The sequence below is a fragment of the Poecile atricapillus genome, chromosome Z, assembly GCF_030490865.1.
Source record: "Poecile atricapillus isolate bPoeAtr1 chromosome Z, bPoeAtr1.hap1, whole genome shotgun sequence".
NCBI classification, from domain to species: domain Eukaryota; kingdom Metazoa; phylum Chordata; class Aves; order Passeriformes; family Paridae; genus Poecile; species Poecile atricapillus.
The window spans coordinates 59,815,216-59,836,863 of record NC_081289.1 but is presented as its reverse complement, the minus strand read 5'-3'; positions in this window follow the sequence as shown (position 1 = coordinate 59,836,863).

Below are 21,648 nucleotides of genomic sequence, written 5' to 3'. Positions count from 1 at the left end.
CCCAGGATCCCTGCTGGAGAAGAGTTACTTACAGAGCCCTGTTCAGGAAGCTGGAGCAGCACCAGGCTCTGTACAGCAGCCCTGAGGCTGATGGCCCCAGGCTGGTAGGGGCCCTGGGTGTATGGGTAGGGATGGGGATCTGGAGTGACTGGGCAGGAAAAGCAAACCCCGTTATGGGACTGAAGTCTAGGACAGATTTCCATTAGGCTTTTGTGACTGAGATCTCCTTTGTCCTGTATGAACAGTCTAATTTCTGAGCTAAAGCAGAAAAAGGAAAACAACACTTTGTTGAACAGAGAGACATTTGGATAGCATGCTTGGATTTAGCCATCAGAAATCCACCTCAGTTCAGAGTTCTCTTACAAGTAAGGATAATTCCCTGAGGCAATTCTGAACATTTCCTCCCTGTCCTGCAATATCTATATGGCTGTAAAACCTGAGCCATTTTTAAACCCTCTAGAATTATGCAGGAAGGTAACATTGTGAGAACTTGGACTGATTTAGCACCTTCTCTGCACACTTATTTCTTCAGGGAGCTACTGCTGGGGATAATATCAGACTAGCTTTCTATTCAGGAAATCCCACAAGAGAAAACCCTTTGTAAACTAGCATGTATGAAATTCTACCAAGAAAAAGTAGACAATAACATGTTTTTATCACAAAGGATTTCCTCATCTTAAGTAAAATATAATTGTGTTTCCTTTATATAGCTTTTTATGTCATTGTGTAGACCAGTTTTTCCCTTTTTTAGAGGACATAGGATTCTCTGTTGAAAAAAATAAATGTCCAGTCACAATACTTTATTTAAGCTACACAGAGGACACTGAAATTTGTTTTTATTTCTAATGTACAAAGGAATATTGACAAAATAACTTTCTTGTTAATTACACATTTTTGAATAGGGTAATTTAAACAATGTGTTATCACTAGAGACAGAGATGAAAATCTACCAAAAGGGATTCTGTTGTCCTGCTGAAATTTTGGAAGAGAGATTTCTGCACCTCTAGCCTCTGAAATTAAGCATTCTTCTAGCACAGACAACAGCCAGTTTCTGAAATGAAACATTTCTTGTGTCAATCCACATGAAAATGGAGATCTGTGACACTTCAGCATTTTCAGCTAGTGATACCTCTGAGTAAATCAAAGCACTAAAAGTGTCTTTCTTTTATTTGTGTTGCTCAAGACACTCTAAAGTGTCATTTTGCAGTTGGAAAGACTGGCAGATCTCTTCTCTTGAGATCCTAGTAAAAAAAAGTACTTTACTACTGTCCCCCCTTAAGAGTGACTTTCTTCTTTTCCTCATTTCTCTATTCTCCTTACTGTTACTTTTTTCAATTAGACTTTATGTATGCATTGTGAAAACACAGTCAGTACTATGGTGGCTAGAGTATTCAACATGTACAGAAATATTAGACAAGGAACAACGGTAAGATAATATTTTTAACATTTCAATTAAAATAAATTAGAAACTACTATGTATTAATAGACTGTGTAAGAAATGTCTTAGAGTGATTTTTCCTCTTTCATTCTCTCAATTAATAACCATTCTCTGGCTTGCACAGGGTGTCTATCATTCACAAGGTTGAAAACATTAGTTTTGGGGTTCACATGAACACTGTCATGCTTATATGTAAACTAGACCAGTTCACTAGCACAGAACACACAGAAAAAAATTAAATGGAGTTGGGAAATCTCAAGCCATTTTGTAAAAAATGGACAAACAGTTTTTAATCAGACTATTCAAATTCAGATGTGATTAGGATTGTCTGAGACCTCAGACAAAAATTTTCTTATGCAATTTTCATCTGGTACTATGTACCTGAAGGAGATGAGGGGATACAAAAGTTGAATAGAAATATACTGATGGGGCATCTGTTCAGAATTTCACTAAAAAAGTAGAGCCTCATTAGCTGGTTGCTCTTTGCTCTTTGTTGTCAAGCATGGACAATTCTTTTTCTTGTGGGGTTTGTTATTTTTTTTTTTCATGAACTCACATGAACCTTTATTTAAAATTGTGTTTACTAAAAATAGAATTATGGAAGCAGATTCATCTGTGTAGTGTGTTGTACAGTTAAATCTTCCATGACTTGGCTTTAAGTGCTGTAAAACCACACACCAAATTTAAGTGGATCTGCTGTTCAAGATCTAAAGTATTCCACAGCTGGTTAGCAGAGAAATTTGTTGACAGAGACTGGAGGTCAGACTAGATATTCAGTTTACATCTTTTTCATACAGAACAGTGGTTCACTGAGCATAAATATAGAGATTACTTGCTTGCCAAATTTCCCTTTTCACTCTGCTGCTGCTAGTTAAAGTTAGGAAACTCTAGAGTAATTTTGATTTCTGTGGGTTGGAAATGAGTCACTATACAGAGGTTTAATAAGAAATTTCCAAGTAGGCATTCCTTATGAAGAGTGCACTGACTTAAAAATGACAGCCCTGCTGAATGGTTATGCAGTTTGTTCTTTTCACCTTCTCCTTAGTGATGCTTCTTAGTGCATTTCCAGTTCTCCTGCACCAGCATGCTGAAGACAGAATATAGAAACTGCTGCCCATCTTTATTACTAGAATAATCTTTAGCAGTAGTTAGCTTTCTAAGAATGAGGATGTTTCTACAGTACACTGAAAATCATAAAGAGTATATCTATCTATTAGACAGTGATTAGATGAGCTTTGTTTTCTTCTGACTTATAAATATTTTACATTTATAACAAATTTATACTTTTCATTATCTCTATAGAAAGAATTAAAGTTGTTTAGGTTTTATTATATGCAATGCAAAACCCCAGGATTGATTGCTTCCAACTAAAGCTGCTTAGATAAATTTATGAATCACCATATAGTGATATTCCAGAGCTTCAGACAGTGTGCAAAAAATATAACTGAGGCGTGTTGACTAATGACATTATGCAGAAAGACTGCTCTTACTTGCCCGAAATTTCACAGATTAATTAATAATCAATGAGAAGAAGGGAGAAGGTTTCAAGGAGGTTCTAGAAATTAATTTCTAATCAGAGAAGATGAATGAATTTTTCAATGGAAAAAGAGGTATAAAAAGATAAATGCTGTGAGATGCCAATAAATTTGCCTCTTCAAAACAAGTGTAGTGTCTGCTAGCAAGTTACCAGTTTCATATCTCCATATTTTCTATGAAGAACCCTTTCATGGACTCTTTGGCTTCCTGCCTCAGTGATGACAGGAATATTTTTGCAATATGTATTTGCCATATTTAGCTTTGACAAAAACTGTTGACACAGAAAAGTGACCCAGACTTGAGAATAAGGAACCACTCAGAACATAGCTGATCCCAAAGCAAAAAATCATCAGGAGTCAGGCATTATTTTCCATGACTGCCATGGGTTTTTCTGATAAATCTCCTCAGAGCAGCCTCATTAAAAACATTCCCAAGATTCCTTTGGCATTTGTGGCTTTTTCCTTTTGAATAATCACTCTTTGGCTTGATCACTCATAGCTCAAGAGGGATATCAGGAGCACTGACTCACGTGTCCTCTCCATTCAAAGCAATTCCTTCACACATGTACCATAGGGTGTCCTCACCAGACAATAATCTCTGTGGCACAGTACTTTTTCTTCGCCCTGATAAAACTGCTCCATTGTGCAATAAATAATTGTAAGTTGTTTGAAAAAAATAAGGGAAGAGAAGACAAAATAAAAATGAAAAAATAATTAAAAAAGAGAAGAAACTGGAATATGGCTCTTTAATCTGCTTATTAGGGCAGTGAATCATTGCTGCTGTGACAGCCTCAATTTCTTACATGCAACAGGATGTGAACATTTTTGATCTTCATTTCTCAACTCTTCAAATATTTGGTGTTAATTTCTTAAGAAAAGCTAGGAAGGTAGATCAATTTGGGATATGACTCAACATGTGACATTACTACATTACTATTATTATTATTATTATTATTATTATTATTATTATTATTATTATTTCTGATACTTCAATCATTATTATATACAGTGAATATATTGTTATTGCCAAGTCCTTTAACTAAGCTGTAAAATAGCTTGAAATCCCTAATTTAAATTTTAAGACACCTCAGAACAGAATGAGAATATTCTTATCTCACTCTCAGTTAAAAAAACAGAATGAAAAAACTCATATGTATCTATGTTTTATATTACAACTATACAAATAATTGTTCATTGAAGAATTGAAAAATTGCAAATGAAGAACTTTATGTCAGGGTCTAAAGAAAAGCCTTGCATATCCAATATTGGAGGAATTGTTCAAGAACAGTTCATCCTTCTGAAAATAATTACCTTCATAAAGTTAATTAGCTGCATAAGTGCTGGCTGCATGAGGTAGCGCTGCCCAAGGGCAACTTAGCATTCATGAATCAGTGTAATTCATACACGTCCATCTCAGTGCTTTCTACATTTTGATGTTTTATGGCCTTGACTGGCCCCTTTCTTAGTACTGAACAATTTGTCATGCGATCACATTGAGGAATGTGAGTTTTATTGAGCATACCTAGGACTGCTATTTTCTGGGACCTTTCTAAAACAGTTCCAGAGAGGTCTGTTTGTAAATGTTTATCAAGTATTCAAGGTCTTTCATAGCTAGCAAAAGTTCTTGCTATTTAAAAGAACGACAGCCAGAGAAGAAAGATAATATGTGTTCATACAAGCACTCTGGATATAGAAAAATATGTCATGAAACAAAAATGTATCAGCCTCTTCCATATGAAGAAGGACAACTCAGACATAGTAATCAAATAAAATTATTTTTTCATAATCAATTTTTTATCAAGAACTTGCTTTAGGTCATATAGAATGCAATACTAGCTTCTTTCGACATTAAGAGATGAAATTTTAATAAAAAAGTATTTAAACTCATAAAAATATCTCTGCAAAATTAGATCCTACTTGAGTCTCTTTTGTACTAAAAGCTGAATTTTTAATGGCTCAGGAGCCTAAATTACTTGTAAAAAGCACTGGTCACTAGGCACAGCCATTTGCAAGTGGACATAAGAGTACAGCAGCCCTATGGAAAGTGTCCTGAAGCAAAAAGGTCAGGATTTCATAAGACAACATTAGTAGTTGAGTAGGAATGTCAGCATTATAAACCTGATCTTCCAGACTATCACTGGAAAAGAAACTGATACCTCCAGAAGATAGCTAATATCTGAAAACTGAAGTGTTTCACTTCCAAGAGAAAGTACAAAATGGGAAGGAGCTGTAAAATGAGACTGCATAATAAATAAGACAAAGCTAAATAAAAATTTTAAAATTAATAATTAAAATAATAAAAGTATTAATATTTAAAATGTAATATTTTTATAATGAAAAATTTAAATAATAAAATATAAATAAATAAAGTATAGCAGATAAATAACAAATAATAACAAAAATTATTTGGTTTCTAAAGTGCCATTTGTGACTGCTAATAGAAAAAGAAAATTTTGTTTTAGAGTTTTTACTAACTTTTATTCTGAAAAATTACTTTAAATGTAATATTTTTTGAGGATACATTCAATATTTGAGAAATAACTCCTCCCTTTCCAAAGCTGTTTCATTGGGACTTTGCATTTATGAAAGTACTGTCCTAAAAATGAAAAAAAGTGAATTATTCTATATGAATATAGAATATATGAATAGTAATTATACAAATTAATAGCTTACTAAAGCACTGTGATTGAACCGTTATTTCTGATGTTGAAAATCACACTTGATATGACAATATTGCTATACACTGCCGTGGTAACACTTAAAGGTTTTTTGTGGCTGTGATTTCACTATCATCGCCTGTTTATATGACTTTGGGCTTTAATGGACATGATTTTTTAATACCTTCTGCATTTTTATAGTTTTTGAAATACTTGACTGTGGGGTTTAAATCCATGTTGATTCTGCACTTTTATCTACACTACCTTACAGCATGTGTGTGAAATACTGGCAGAATCTTGTAGAAACTTGAATTTCAGAATTTGATGCATTTTCCTGGAAGTTAATGCCTTCTGGATTACATTTAGGTTAAAACCTGCTACTCCTTTCTCTCAAGAATTTAATGAAGTAATAAGTTTATCAGAACAGCTCACAATAAGGCTCTAAAGGCTCATGGATTATCAGTGAGTAATTTCAGAATGGCTGATGTCCATTGGCTTAGACAGATGGAGTTTTCCTCTGCCCAGACAGTAAAAAAAATGTGTCAACCTCTATTTGAACTTCCTTATTAAGTATTAAAAAAAAAAATACATCTTTTTGGAAACAATAGTCCTTGATACTGATAGAGTACATTTTAAGAATGTCGAAATTATGATCCATGTAATGTTGTATTTGTAAAAACTATGATTTGAGCAAACTCAAACAAGAGAACAATGCATATGAACCCTGTTGTCACTTGATCAAGTCTAGACAGGGAGAGAACAACATCACTTTGGAAATGCAGTAACTCTGAAATTAATCCCTCTAAAAATAACTTAACACTTAATTGGAATACGATGTCACCTCAACCTGTTAGTGATCCTACAACAGACAGTATAACACAGACTGTTCAGATGGTCACGATTAAATCTTGCTGGTCAATGAATATAAATATGAGCAACAAACATGTATCAGAGACAGGCATTCTTTTCTACAATAATCTAGTGTTTGGAAAATTTAGGAAGCAAGCTTTAAAATTTGAGAAGGCTCGTGACTGATAGTGAATCAGAAAAGTGGTCTATTGAGTCATTGGCACAGCGACATTGAGGGAGGAGGGCAAGATGTTCTTAATCCATCCTACTGGTTCTTGTTTGGACAGTGCAAGATTAATTGTATTTGAGACCCAGAAAAAAACAGAAGAGGCTGTCAGAGAGCTGTAGAGACCAAACCAGAAAAAACTGCAGGCCTCCAGCTCTGAAGTCTAGCAGTGAATTGCAGATGCTGTCTTTGAAGATGACTATTACCTGGCTTATCTAATAGATCTTTTAAATTCTGTTCTCAGGTGACTCATTTATCTGACACATTCTGCAAATCACTTGTGCATCCATGTCGCCTTTAAGTAATTTTCTTGTACATGAGTGCTTAAAAGTAAGGCATAGTAATGCCATCTTTAATACAGTTCTCTGTCTTGCTTCTACATCCAAAGTCAAGCATCCATTCAGACAGGCTTACCTTATAAAGAATCACAGAATGATTTGGGTTGGAAGGGACCATAAATGTCATCTAGTTCCAATCCCTCTAACATGAGCAGGGACACCTTTCACTAGATCAGGTTGCTCAGAGCCCCATCTAAACTGACCTCAAAAACATCAAAGGACAGGGCATCCACAATTTCTCTGCACAACTTGTTCCAGTGCCTCATTACCCTCTGAATAAAGAGTTTCTTCATAATATCTGATACAAAGCTCCCCTCTTTTACTTTAAAACTCTTTTAAGCCACTATCTGCCCATATAAAAAGTCCCTTTCCCTCCCTTTTATGTGTCCCCTTATGATACTGGATGGCCACAAGGTCTTCTCAAAGCGTTCTCTCTGCCAGGCTAAACAGCCCCAGCTCTCCCATCTGTCATCACAGGAGATGTGCCCCAGCCCTCTGAACATCTCTGTGCCCTCCTCTGGACCTGCCCTGGCAGATGCACATTTTTCTACTGCTGAGGACCCCAGACCTGGACACAGCACTCCAGGTGAGGTCTCACAAGTGCAAAGCAGAGGGGCAGAACCACCTTCTGCCATGGGAGACATCACTCCTCTTGATGTCCCAAACTTACATCAAACCCACAAAACTCAATGACTTTTGATTTGACCCCTAGAACTGCGTGAGAAACTGAAGAGAAAGAGTTATTGCAGTTATCATAACTGAGAAATCATCTTTGTCATTTGAGATCTGTAAAAAATTATTTTCATGCTTGACACATTTGAAGATACTATTCTTCTGCTTAAAAATTTTGACTTAAAAAGTGAACTTCTGTTGCCCAGTTCTGATTAAAAGGATAAAAGAAGTATATATTGGTTAACTGTCTGTCACTGTACTATATTCTCTCATGTTGTATTTACAAAGAAGCAAGAATTGTGTTGGTGGAGAAGAGATCAATAAGAAGTCTGTTATCAGTCTACAGACAAACTTTGAAGTTAGAAAAAAGGAGAACTATATTGCTTTCAAACATCCTTGACAGTTTAACAAAGATGCAGCAAAGAGAGAAAGAGATGGGGAGGAGCTGTAATGACTGCCCTTGGTAGCAAAGAAAAGAAGAATGACTCAGGTGCTGAAGAGTTACACGAATCATAGTTTCATCCTTCAGAGGTTGAAAAGTTCAAGGCTATTAGCTATTTTCTTCTACTGACAATGAACAAAAGAACAAAGCAAGAAACACAAAATCGGTCCAAACAGGCTTTCCACATTTATTGGCCTAACAGCTTTACTTTAATCTAAGAAATCTTGAAATAATAGAGAAAGGAGTCACGAAACATGCAATCTTTAGCCTTGAAAAAGAGTTTTGTTAAGCCTTTAAAGCAAAATATCTTGAACTTTTAAACATGCAAGCCACATAGGTAGCACAACACTTTACAATGTAATATAAGGTTGAAACACACACATGCAGGTTTTTCTCAAGATCAGTTTTCTCATGCAGCATTAAACAGTTTTCTCCAATCAGTGAATTTTGCAAGATGCAGAACTGTCTTTACTATTAGGATTTAATCCATTTTATCCCTTTAAAAAAGAAAAAAATCTAGTAACTACATAATTAAAATAAAGACGTAGTTAAGCAGTTCCCAAGGAGGTCCAAAGTACTTTACTGTTTCTTGCATGGTGCATTCATAGGACATTATTAGATGTTCTGGCATTTCATGTGTGCTCAATGTTCTCCTTGCTGAAAACTGTTCTTCTGACCACAATATAATCCTGAGATTAGCAGGTCTTTTCCTCTGGGAAATACTTTTTGTCCCACTGAAGAACTTCCTGCATATTTTTAATCCAAGATACAGCTTGTATTTCTTGTGCTCTGCCCTGGCTTGATATGAACCTGTCTGAAAAAACAGGAAACTCAACATCTGTGACAGTTTCCTTACTTAGAAAGAACACGCATTATGAACTCTGCATTTCATTATGAACATGAATTGTTAATTTCAGTCCATAACCGTGGAAAATATTAGACCTTGAAAGATGAGGCTGTATTCCTAGTCTCCATATTTGCAGAGGGGTAAGAATATATGCCAGAGTGTGTGAGGTTGGATCCTTGAGGTTTATAGCACCTTTTGGGGGAGCTGTTTCTCTGTGGTTCTTGCCCGTGTGCAATGAAGCTCCATTTTGACAATTGGTGTCAGTGATAAAGAATCAGCAGTACAGATGAGGTGAAAAGAGTTAGTGTGACTGTATTGAGAAGACCCCCGAGCTGTTCACCACTCTTCACAGAAGTAATTGTGAATGCCAGTTTATTTCTATCTTTAGCACACCTTTATAGGGTTCTACAGGGTCTGCGAGCAGAACGAGCTACTATTGGCTAACACACACAGTTTACATTTTTTCTCTTACACACAGGGATATTGTTTTACTTTACTCTCTCTTCTGCATGAAGGTTTCAAGGACTTTAGCCCTTAATATCACGACTTATTTCAAAGGCTGGTTTGTGCATACAGGCCTTTACTAATATATAAAATATAGCAACAAATCCCCCTTTCTCTTTTGCACAAACCAGGCTTTGGATAAGATAACCTACAACTTAGACTGTCATCCCAATTAACATTTTAAGTAAAGTCCGTCCCCCTTCTAGCATAAGAGACCTCAACCATCCAGTGATGCCTCAGCTGGCAAACCAACTTCCAGTGGGGTCACTATCTTCTTTCAGGGCATGTAACCCATCCTGTAGCTGTTGTAGTTGCTCATGGATGGAAGCTGAATGATCAGCAAGATCCAAGCAGCACATGCCTTCAAACTCTCTACAACCATGTCCTTGTGCTAAGAGCAAAAGGTCAATTGCAACTTGATTTCATAGTACTGCATGATACACACTACTCACATCGGCTGAAAGCTCACTTAACATTGTGGATGTTAAGTTTAATTCTTTCTTAGTCCAGCAAGCGAGCCTTTTTAGGGTGGCTAAACTTTAATTCATTCAGGCTTCGCCTTGACTGTTTGATGTTCTTCATTTTGCTAGCTATATTCAACAATTGATGTAAGCTTGGGTGGAACAAAGTGAGTTTCCCAAGATAACAGGGTCTTCCATGTGGATTAGCAGGAATCTAATTCCATGCTCTATCTTCACAGATTAGGAATATGGAACTAGGTAATCGCTTTGGTAATTGTCCTGTGAGATTGCACCACGAATAAAGGCTTTACTTTCAATGGTAGTAACGAGATCAGCTATAGGGTTGACTGCAACCCAGTGCTGTATCACTTTGTTAGAATGACTTTTTGTCGGGGGTTCAAACATTATCCATCCACCTGAGGTATTGGTGGAACATAACAAATCCAATTCTCCTGAGGGTTGTAACATTAAGAACTTTGGTAATTTTTGCTTGCTAACAGGCTTCAAGTTGTCTTAATGTGAAGCCAACAGTGCGACTGCACTCTTGCAACATTGCCAATCGATTCAGTCGAGTCTCATTACTAATTAAACTTTTAAATGCTTGAGGATCCCATTCAGGGACTCCTGTGAGACAGGTGCGAAAGGATCTCCAGGTGTGGCTAGGCTCAAACACATTGACCTTTGGCCAGTTCAATGTGCCAGAGTGACCCGTATATTCTGTCACTTTTGGATGTTAGTTAGCAGACAGTTGGTCATGACTATACACAACACAACTACCATAAGCATTTTACCATGTAAATGACACCATATTTGCAAACTCATAGCTAGAACTTCAATTGTTAAATGAACTTTCAAAGATGCTTACACTACTTCTTAAAGAGGGAATACTTATACTTTATACTAACATAACAATTACTATACAAGCTGAACACTTAAACTATTATCTAACTACTTTTAACACACGTGCTCTGGTATATATGTAGTCTAAGCATGAAAGCAATTTGCTGAAAGGGTAAACACACAACTACAATTTGCTTTATATACAATTAAATGGAGTCTACACTTCTTAGATCTTCTACAGAATTTCTCCAGCACGATTCAGTCCTGGAATGTTCACTGCTCCCGTGATGTCAGCTGGCAGTTGATTGGTGACTGAGGGCTTTGATGTTCAAGTTGTTCTTCAGATCCTTCTAAATCTTAAAACAAAGGATACCTGAAAAATTGGTAGAGACACAACATCACAATAACAACATAAAATTTCTGTTGGCAACTGTCTATATAGTGTTCAGACACAACTGTGTCCTGACAGGTCCACTTCTGATCCATGGCTGGAGTACCACAGCTGTGTGATGACATCTCTGTTCACTGGATCTCGTGTGTTCAGAGGCACACAGTCTGGTCAGATGGACAGGTGACCTTTCTGAACCTGCCAACAAAACACAGACACTTCTCTCCTTGAAGTTAATAAATTACACTAATTAAATGCTTTTAGGACATCAATCTCCCCCGTCTTCTTAAAAAAAATAAAAATGAGATGCATTTCTGTTCAACATTAACACAAAACCATATACACAATTAATAAAACTTATACTAGTTAAAAATCAATTAAATCTTAAACATTATTAATAACATATATAATATAAAACTGCTATTAATTACTAAAACACTGCACTAGCATCCCATAGTTAGCAAACAAACAGAAACAAAAATCAGTGAAGGATTGGATCATCACCTCCGGAAAATGACTCTCCAAGCCCACCTCAAAATTGATCCAGCTGTCATATCAATAGGGTCAAATTGCTGAGTCAAAAGGTGACTCAAATACTGATTTGGGACAGAAAATATCTGGATCTGTTGGCAAACATTCCATCCAGGTAAAGTCAAGGCTTGGCCAGGGCCTTAGGCTTTAAACTGGAAAGATGCCTCTTAACTCATTTCTAAAACAAGGTTCTCAATAGTAGCAGCTATGAGATGCTTACAGCATAGCAAACTGTTCTAAACTCCACAATAATTATATATGACAAAAGGAAATAACAAACTTAACCTTAAAAGAATATCTAAGTTAGGAAACTTAACTTAAAAACATTCAAGCCTAAACATTATAAAACTTGACTATCCTTAATTCTATTAACACTTAATCTATATTAAATGAAAACATGAGTTAATCTTATTCTGTTACTACAAAAAAACAGCTAAAAGCTTAATATATACCTTTTAAACACAATATAACAATAACATGGATTCCTTATTAAAATTGTGGAAAAAACGAGCAAATGGATAATATATGCTTTAACTTAACTTTGTTTTATACAGTAAAATTCTCTTGACTAATTATTTTGTAAACCACAAATCTCTTCTGTAGATAACACTAATTGGAAGAAGGTTTTCCTAGAAGCTATAAATCACACCATGTTTTAACCTTGGATTCTAAAACCAGTTATTGCAAGGCAACTTCTGTTAGTATTCACCTTAAACACTTTTTTTTTTTTTTTTCTTTTCTTAACTTTCAAAGAACCACAATAATTTCTCTAGTAAAACTCTAAAAACTGCAATTGCATAAACTCATAATTACTTAAAACACAAAATTAACTCTACAATGGTATATAAAAACATTTTGAAAACCCAATAAATCACGACAACAAACCAGGCACCATCCCAGTGCCCCCGCCGAGAGAGGGAGCGGGCGGCTGGACTGCCCGCCCCGCCGCTGCTGCAGCTCTGCTCTTATCTTTCTTCACATTCTCTACATACTCTCGCAGCGAGGAAAAACGGAGAGAAAGAAAAAAAAAGCCTCACAAAGTTAACTTTAACAAATGCAGTTTTTTCTCTCAATCTCTCTTGTTGTTTGCTGATAGAGGAAAAAGGCATACTTTTGCAAAAGCAGGCGATTTTACACGAAAAGTCTCTCACGGCCAGGTGCTAACAACGGCGATCAGAGGCCTTGGAACTTTTCTTGCGCTGCTTCTACCCCCAGGGTGCCTTTGTTCCCTGCGCTCACCTCGCTCCCTCATATCTTCCTGGTTCGGGTGGAAACCAGTCTAAATCTGGCTTCTTTTCTTCCAGGGTGGTAAAGATGGAACTTAAATAAGATTGTAGTGCTAAAAGTGACTCCAAAAATGAAGTAAATAGTTCTGGATGTATCACATCCTGCCATAACTGAACAGATTCTGTTTGTTGTTTCAGCGTTCCCTGTGGAACTTTTTTCTCATTATTTTCTTTTCCCTAACTCTCCCTCCCTCTCTCCATGGGCAATATAGATAGGAGAGCTTGCCCAGCAGTGGGAGGTAAAGGCATCTGCCGCTGAGACGCAGGTAGAATTACAGGGCTCACATCCTCAGCATATCTCACTTTTCTGTTTTTTAAGGTATTAATTACAATCTGCCAAGTTCGACCGAGAAACACAGTGTCCTTGCTCTTTTCCGTAATTGCCGTTTCCCATATCAGAGCCGACATATCAGTCCGTTCTTGCTCCGCAAGAAGCAGTGAGCACTGCAAATGCTCAAGACAATTAGCCCATATAATGAGCATATCCAGGTCCCTTTCCTGGGCTGCTTCGCCTCGTTTAACGAGGATGCTGAGAAGCAGTTTATTTACTGCCGCAAATTCCACATCCATGACGACAGCACCCGCAAGAGGGAAGGTTGCGACCCTTCTACACACGCCCTTGCCTTCTGGGCCCCCCCCCAGCAGCCCTACTTCCACGTCTAACCGCTCCGCGTCTCACCGCGCTCAGGCTGCCTATTTGGTGCCGATCCGAGCCCTCGACGATTAATGCCCAGATCCACTCCGATGACTCCAGAGTCCTTCTGCCCGCAGGGTGTCTCTGGTCGGAGCGCCAAATATTGAGAAGACCCCCGAGCTGTTCACCACTCTTCACAGAAGTAATTGTGAATGCCAGTTTATTTCTATCTTTAGCACACCTTTATAGGGTTCTACAGGGTCTGCGAGCAGAACGAGCTACTATTGGCTAACACACACAGTTTACATTTTTTCTCTTACACACAGGGATATTGTTTTACTTTACTCTCTCTTCTGCATGAAGGTTTCAAGGACTTTAGCCCTTAATATCACGACTTATTTCAAAGGCTGGTTTGTGCATACAGGCCTTTACTAATATATAAAATATAGCAACATGACTGAACTGATGGAACTCAAAACAATAAGACCTAACCTTGGGGATATGTATAAGATGATTTGGATAAACAGACAATTTCAACAGAGGAAGAAGGAAGTCCTGAGTAGCACTCAGAAGGAAAGTCAGAGTTGGAGTGGCAGCTTGACTGCTGCCTGACCTGAATGAGGAAAACATCATCAGAAAGGAGATTAATGGACATGTGTGAGTCCAGAGCAAAAGGATGCCCTGAAGTGACGTGTGTTTTGAGGTGTCGTGGGGTTACACTGTGGAGCTGAGGAGAAAAAGATGAATTTGATGTGACAGATATGTAAATAAAGTACACACTTTATACATGCTTTTTTTCTTTCTTTTTTCCCCCTCTAGATCTACAGTTACATTAGGAGAAGGATTCAAATTGTAGGCTGGGAAGAACAACTGCATTTTTCTTTTGTTAGCCAAATGACTGAGGCACAAGGAAAAAAACCAAAAACCATAAATGCACATCCAAAAGAAAAAATCATAAACAAAACAAAACAAAGCAAGACAAAGCAAAACAAAGGAAAACAAAACAAAACACATGTTCTACAAATATAACCAAACCAAAACGAACAAACCCCACCCCCCAAAACAACAAAAACCCAATCAAATAAATCCCAAGCAGAAGAATTGACACAAGTGCAACTGGAGCTGTGAGTGAAAGCATGTTTAAAAAAAATACAATTTAACCAGACAACAAATAGTAAGTTCTCTAAATATAAGCTGAATATGCAATGATTGCATTTTTATATTAAAAGAGGAAATTAAATTAATTTTCCTGTAAAAGCTGATTAGTACATCTTTCCTCTCTCTTACTTTCTCTTCCAGTTTCTGCAAAACCACTGGGTCAGTACTCCTTTCTCACTATGTTATTTCCTGTCTCTCATTAAGGACTTTAAAGTTCCTGCTGCAGGTGTTGAGTGAGAATGCAGGCCATTAATTTACTCCTGAATCATTGTAAAAGCACTGAGAATATCTTCCTCCCCTTTGTTGCACTTAAGTGAAAACAAAAAATATTTTGTTTGCTACCAGGGGTCACATGAAGAAGTGCTGTGACTTGTATTTTTACTGGTTAATGGAATGAAAAAGCCAAACAACAAAACCTCTTTTTCCCTCACATTAGCTTAGAATCTAAGTTCCCTGATTGTTTTGTCCCACAGTGAATTCCACAGTAAATATTAGATTATGTGCCAAAATGAAACATGTAATTTGTGTTGCAGCATACTTGTAAAATTACCTTGTCTCCTTACAGATTCTCTTTAGACATTGTGAACTAGCCTGCCTGTGACCTAGAAACAGTGCCTAAACTGAACTTAAATATTCTTACCTTCTTTGGAATATGTTTTACTTCACTTATAGCTATATTTTGCAACATAAATTTTGTGTTCAGGACTTCAAATGTCCAGTTGACTTTAATGTATGCTTATTTTTAAGTCAAATATATTCTAAACAATTTTATAACCTACTACCATTATCTGGCCTTATTTTATGTCTTAAAAAATATACAATGATAGCTTTAAAGTTGCAAAAAAACTCCAATTATTTAGGTGTGAAAAGTTGTTCAAAGTTTGTTTTTTATTTACTTTTCTTTTTAGATTTTAGCTTCTATAATTCCCTAAATCTTTATTAGCTTAGCATGGCTATCACAGGAAGTTAATCCACAAACCGCACCAGCTCCTTAGGATGCATGTTAAAACACAGAGCTAGGTAACGGTTGTTGCTGTTCATTCCTGCTTCTCTGCCAACAGAATGCCATGGCACTGCAAGGTGACTTGAGGACAGACTGATTGCTCCATCTCCCGTATATTTAGGTGAAACAATCACTGCAGTGTTCCTTTTCAAGGAATTAAATAGAAAAACTCTATTCTGACACTGAATGATAGCTGAGTGAATATTTTCGTCAACAGAATTCCCAGAACTACTGAAGAAATTGTAGTGTATTCCATGTTTCAGCTTAATTGAGTCTTGAAATAGAAAATGGTAACCTGAGTCTAAAAGAACAAAATGTGGAAGCCACAGGGACCAAACTTCAGTAGTCTAAAGGAAGTGGAAATCTGGAAAGAAGAAAAAATGGAAAAAGCCTCATCTCTGCAATCCTTAGTCAGGCAGAAATCAGAAAAAAATTTGAATTATCAAGCAATATAGATAGGACTGGACTGTGAACCTGTATATTTCTGCTCATATGCAAGTTAAATTATTCATGAAGAATCATCTCCCGTTAATCCCCTTTTTTTCCTTTCCTGTTGTCTAAACAAGCTATACTGGATGGCTATTAATTCAACTAGTTATCACTTTCAGTAAAGACTTCCCTTCACAAATCTGACAGGGATGTTGCTACTTTTTCAGACTCTCAAGTCAAATAAAAGACTCACTTGTTTTCCTTTTGTTTTGCATCTTTATCTCCCTGTAACAGACTGCACCATATAATTAGTAGAGACTTAAATTTATTTTTTTAATTTTGTGGTAGGAGAAGAGAACCAACTTGGATCTTCTTATTGTTGAGAGAACATCACAATACAAAAGACAAAACGCTTTTCCTGGAAGGAGAATTTTTGATCAGAAAAACACAATGTGGGTTTTCATGGAGTCTAGGCAGTTTAATTTTTAAGCAACATGTTACAATGGTCCAGACTCTTGAGTAAATATAAATGAGGGCAAGAAGTTCAACTATTAAATGAGTTTTTGAGGAAATGAGAATATTGGAAAGTGGAACGATAAGTACCCCCAACTTCAGCAAAGCTTTTTCACCATATAGAGATATTTTAAGAATTCTTAATACTCCTCTTGCCTTTCTCACCTCTTACCACCAGAACTGCTTTACCTATCAATATATACTTTAGGGCAATCAAGCAAGGAGATAAGGAGATTAGAAGATTTAGTGGAACACACCAGATATTTTGCTAGTGATGCTTAGTTTGCTTGTGCTCCTGACAGCTGCTACAAGTGAATGAATGTAAGGATACGGATGTAAGTAAGATCAGCACTGAAAATTTTGCCTATTTCCAGCTCTGGCGGTGGCTGAAGGTCAGAGAGTCTACTGGCTGGAAGAGTGCTTGGAGGAGGTCTCAGGAAGAGTCTGGGATGACCATGACCTCATTGCCACTGCTGGAACAAAACTCTGAAGCCAAGTCTGCTGAGGGGGATGTGACAAAAAAATCACTACAGCATAACTTCTAGGTAAGCATCAGTTAAGGCAATAAAAGCTTGCAGTCTTCTCCTGCACACTTGTTAATATTCTTTTAATTATTCACTAAAGTGGTTATACAATATACAGATTATGGAATAAATAAACTACAGTAGACATAGGAGCCTAAAACATGATATTCTTAGTTGAGGTATTCACATGCATAGACACCTGTTTCCCTCTTCTCAATGTTTCACATCAGAATTGGCAGTAGAAGTTCAGAAAGGGCTCATGACTGTCAGAAACTGGAAGACCTCATTTCTCACTTCTTGAGTAAAATCTCTAACTACACAAAGTAATGAGAAAATCTCTCCCATACATTCATATTATTAAATTAAAAAGCTACATATGCTTTTATTTTCAGACCCAGCCCTGTCATCTTCTGAAATGTGTGTGCTAACATAACTTCTAAATCACGGTGGGTCTCAAGCTTAGGCAGCTTTTCAGCTAAACAGGAAAGGCCTTGCAAATGTTGGCCAATTCAAATCAAATGACTGTGGCACTGAGCAAGGAATGAAGCAACCACTGAAATCCATTTGGGATTCGGCTGCCCAAACTCATCAGGAATACTCTGCAATGAAATCTTCAAGCTTTTTAGTGCTTGGCTACACTGTCCCATCACATTTCCTACTGGTTCTCCTGAAAACATAATTATCATGTATCAGATAGTGTATTCCTCTTTTTAGGAATATGGAATTTAAAAATAATAAATGTTACATTATTTTTTAAATTTTTTTTTACAGCATTGATTCTTTTCCTGTTTGTTGTTTTTTCTTTGAGATACTGTGTCCCCTGCCTATATTAATTTGGAAAGCTTTTTTCTTCTCAATGGGTCTAGAAAATGGAATAAGCAATATCCCAGCAGCCTATTTTAATTGAAGTGCAAAATGATTTTTATAAGTCCATCCTACTGCTTTTATAACTTTGGCAGTAAAAAGAAGTTATTGTTAGAATATCTTTGTTGCATACCAACAGCCCTTGTCAATACCACTTGCAAGGACAAAACAAAAACATAAAGACAAAAGATGAAACATCTTTTACATATTAAAAGGGCATCTGTCTAGCTCCTGAGTCTACCTACTATCATAGATTACTTATTCAGTTGCTTTTAATTGTAGCTGAATGAGGAACAATTCCACAAGTGATCACAAGTAATTTCTTCCCTTATATGAAATTAGCACCAACCAATCACATAGTGTAGTTATGAAGATTTGTCTGAGAATTCTAGAATGACTGAAAAAAGTAAAACCCCTTGGCAGAATCTGCTGTAACAAATAGTGGGGCATGTAGAGTTTATGTGAAATACTTCCAGGTTACAAGAATTCACACTTTTATTACCTTACCATATAGCACAGTTCTGCAAACTATTGGCTTCATATGAGCCTATCTCCAAACTCCCACTCTTACCATCTATCTTTCTCCCATTTCATGTGTCAGACTCCTTGTGATGTCCATAAACCATCCACATATATCTACCCTGACATGGTTAATGATGCTTAGTTGCATTTCCTTAACAGACTACTGAGAGATCATATGTTTCCAAATGTTTTGTGAAATTTCATTGCATGAAATACTCTATTTAAAGTATCAGAGAGAATTCTAAATAAGGCCTGGAAAAACTGGAAAACCTCTGGACTTGATCCTAACTCTCACTGATGCTCTTCTAAAGGAAAGTTAGGCAGATTTTCCTTGGATGTCTTAGAGCTTTTTGACTCCAAAGTTAGCTGCATGGGGTGATGGAAAAAACATACACTTAATATTCCTTGCTGACTGGATGATGGGTAGAAAAGGGAGAAAGGCAAAAAGTGGTTGAAATCTAGACTTTTCACCTTCTGCTATGTGGAAAATACAAGCTATTGCATATCCCTGCTAGCGTCTTTAGCAGGGATATGCTGCAACTGAAAAGTGAATAGTAAATAGTGAACTGAAAGTGCAATAGTAAATAGAATTGTTTGAAGCAGCTGTGCTGCTCAACTATTTTTTTCTGAAAGATACTCATTATTTTATGAAGAAACACATTTATTTACACTGATAGAATTAAGTAAAATACTACTCTAAGTTTACAATTGTGAAGTTGAAAAGCATCTTCCATTCTAATTGCAACTGCATTTCTGGCAATACAGAAGTTTTCAATAGTGCATGTTGACTTTGGGTGGAAGGCATGAGCAAGAGCTCCTACAAAGATTTTTGATTTATAAGTTATTCATCTTAAATGACTGCTAACCACACATTTAAAAGTTAAAATGCAGCAGAAAGTTAATAAGATAGGCACAAATAAAAGTAGGTATTGAGTTGCTGATCATTTTAATAATTTCTTTTTCATACTAAAAATAATTTCAAAATAATTGGAAAGCCAAGTGCAGTATGAGCCCATGCCAAAAAACAAACATTCCTGAAATGCTCTGCAGCAATCCAGGTCTTAATACATTCAGTGATATGAATTTCCACTTTCTAGAAGTCTGAACAGTGAACTTTCATCAAGAAACCAATTAAGCAAACAAAGAATACAAAACCAGATGGCAAACACAGGATAAGAGTGATATTAAAGTTGATTCAGCAACTTGTTGAAATGACCTTAAAAATGTATTTTAGTATTTAGGCTCAAAACCAATTAAGGAAGAACCTATATAAATCAGAGCACTGTGAAAATAAGATATGTAAACTGAACTAAGATTATAAATAGATTTTTATGGAAATTATGTTCATAGCATTATTTCTGTGCAGTTAGATCTATAATATGAGCTAAGTTTGAAGTTCTGAATAGTGCCCAAGTTTTATAAATCCTATATTGAGTTCTAACATTAGCAAAGGAAAGGAAACAATCTCTTCCTAATAGATTATATATGAGGAAAGAAGACTCACCCAAATTCATTTTTTACTTAAAACTGAGGGGGAAGTTTTCAGTTTTAGTTTTCTACCAAGAAATAATTTGACTTTCACCTCATTTAGGGTGAACATACAGTCACAAAAAATGCATTTTCAGTGGGCTTTCAGTACAGATATGAGTCTGAAAAAGCAATAAATAAAAATATTTAGGTTTAATGTTTTTTTCTTTAATTTTTTTCTTGCTGAAATGAGAGGCAAAAAGAATTCTTAGCTACATATGTTATTCCATAAGAAAGCAATTAGTTCATATCTGTTGTCAAAAGGAAGCTGAAGATGACAAAGTCTTGCCTTTCCATGGCAAAATAAACTGAGCTTTCCTCCTCTCCTTATTCCTGAAAAATAGCATTAAGAATATTCGCCAGGGTGGGACAGTCATTTTCCCCAACAAATATCTGGATTTGAATCTGACTCTTTGTAAACTTTCTTAAATATCACTAATGCGGAGAGAAAAAAAAAAAAAAAAGAAAAAAAGAAAAAAAGAAAAAAAGAAAAAAAGTCTGGTTTCTTTGTGTTGGGAAACAGTCCTCCACACAGTTTCCTCATATCCTAATGTCCTTTGGAATCAACTAGGAGTTTATACACCCCCTGGGTCTGACAGCAGATGAGTTTGATTGAGAGAGAACTTAACAGATGACAGGACAGAATTGGTCTTGAGTAGGTAGATATCCATCCAGATGGAGTTGTCCAGAAAGTGATTAGGTCTTGCAGTAAACATGCAAAGGATAGAGCCATTTCATTTGTATAGGACAATTAAAGTATTTTATAGATGTTGGAATAGCTCCAGCAAAGAGAGTTCTTTTGCAGGAAACTTGATACCCTGGTGTGTAAAAGCTTCACTTGTGAGTTAAGGAATCAAAGTTCAAATCTTTGTCCTGAAGCAGGAAGAAAGTGAATTTGAGATAATTTCTCATGCCTCTTAAGCAGGTATCTTAATCAAAGGGACATGATGTATTCTAAAGAAGCATTGCCTCATGCTGGAGCTAATGGAGTTAATTAATGTTTGCTGCAGCTCCATAAGCATTAAGTAGTGTCATCAATCCTTAGCTAAAGCAGATTTTAGTAGCTTCCTGACTACCATGTTATCTGACCTGTCGCTGGTTCTCTCTTCCTGAACAATGCTATGTTTTCATTAATATGCAACTGAGTAAAAATAGATTGTTTTCTTTCATGTGCCCAGGAATATAGAATTGGAATGGCTGATTACCTACCTATGGTCAGAGAGCATTGAACAAAAATTCAATAATACATGGTACAGGAGGTTTCTATCTATGACTACAATCATAGAAGAGTAAAGCCTTTCCCATCCAAGGGCAAGTATCAGTTTAAACTTGCCCTTTAAATCAGAACTATTTGATCTTCAAGTTTTTTCTACTACAGGGTCTCACAGAGGTAAGATTTCCTAACATGATCCCAGAATGGCTGGTATGTGTAAGTTAGGATCTTTCAGCACTACCACAGA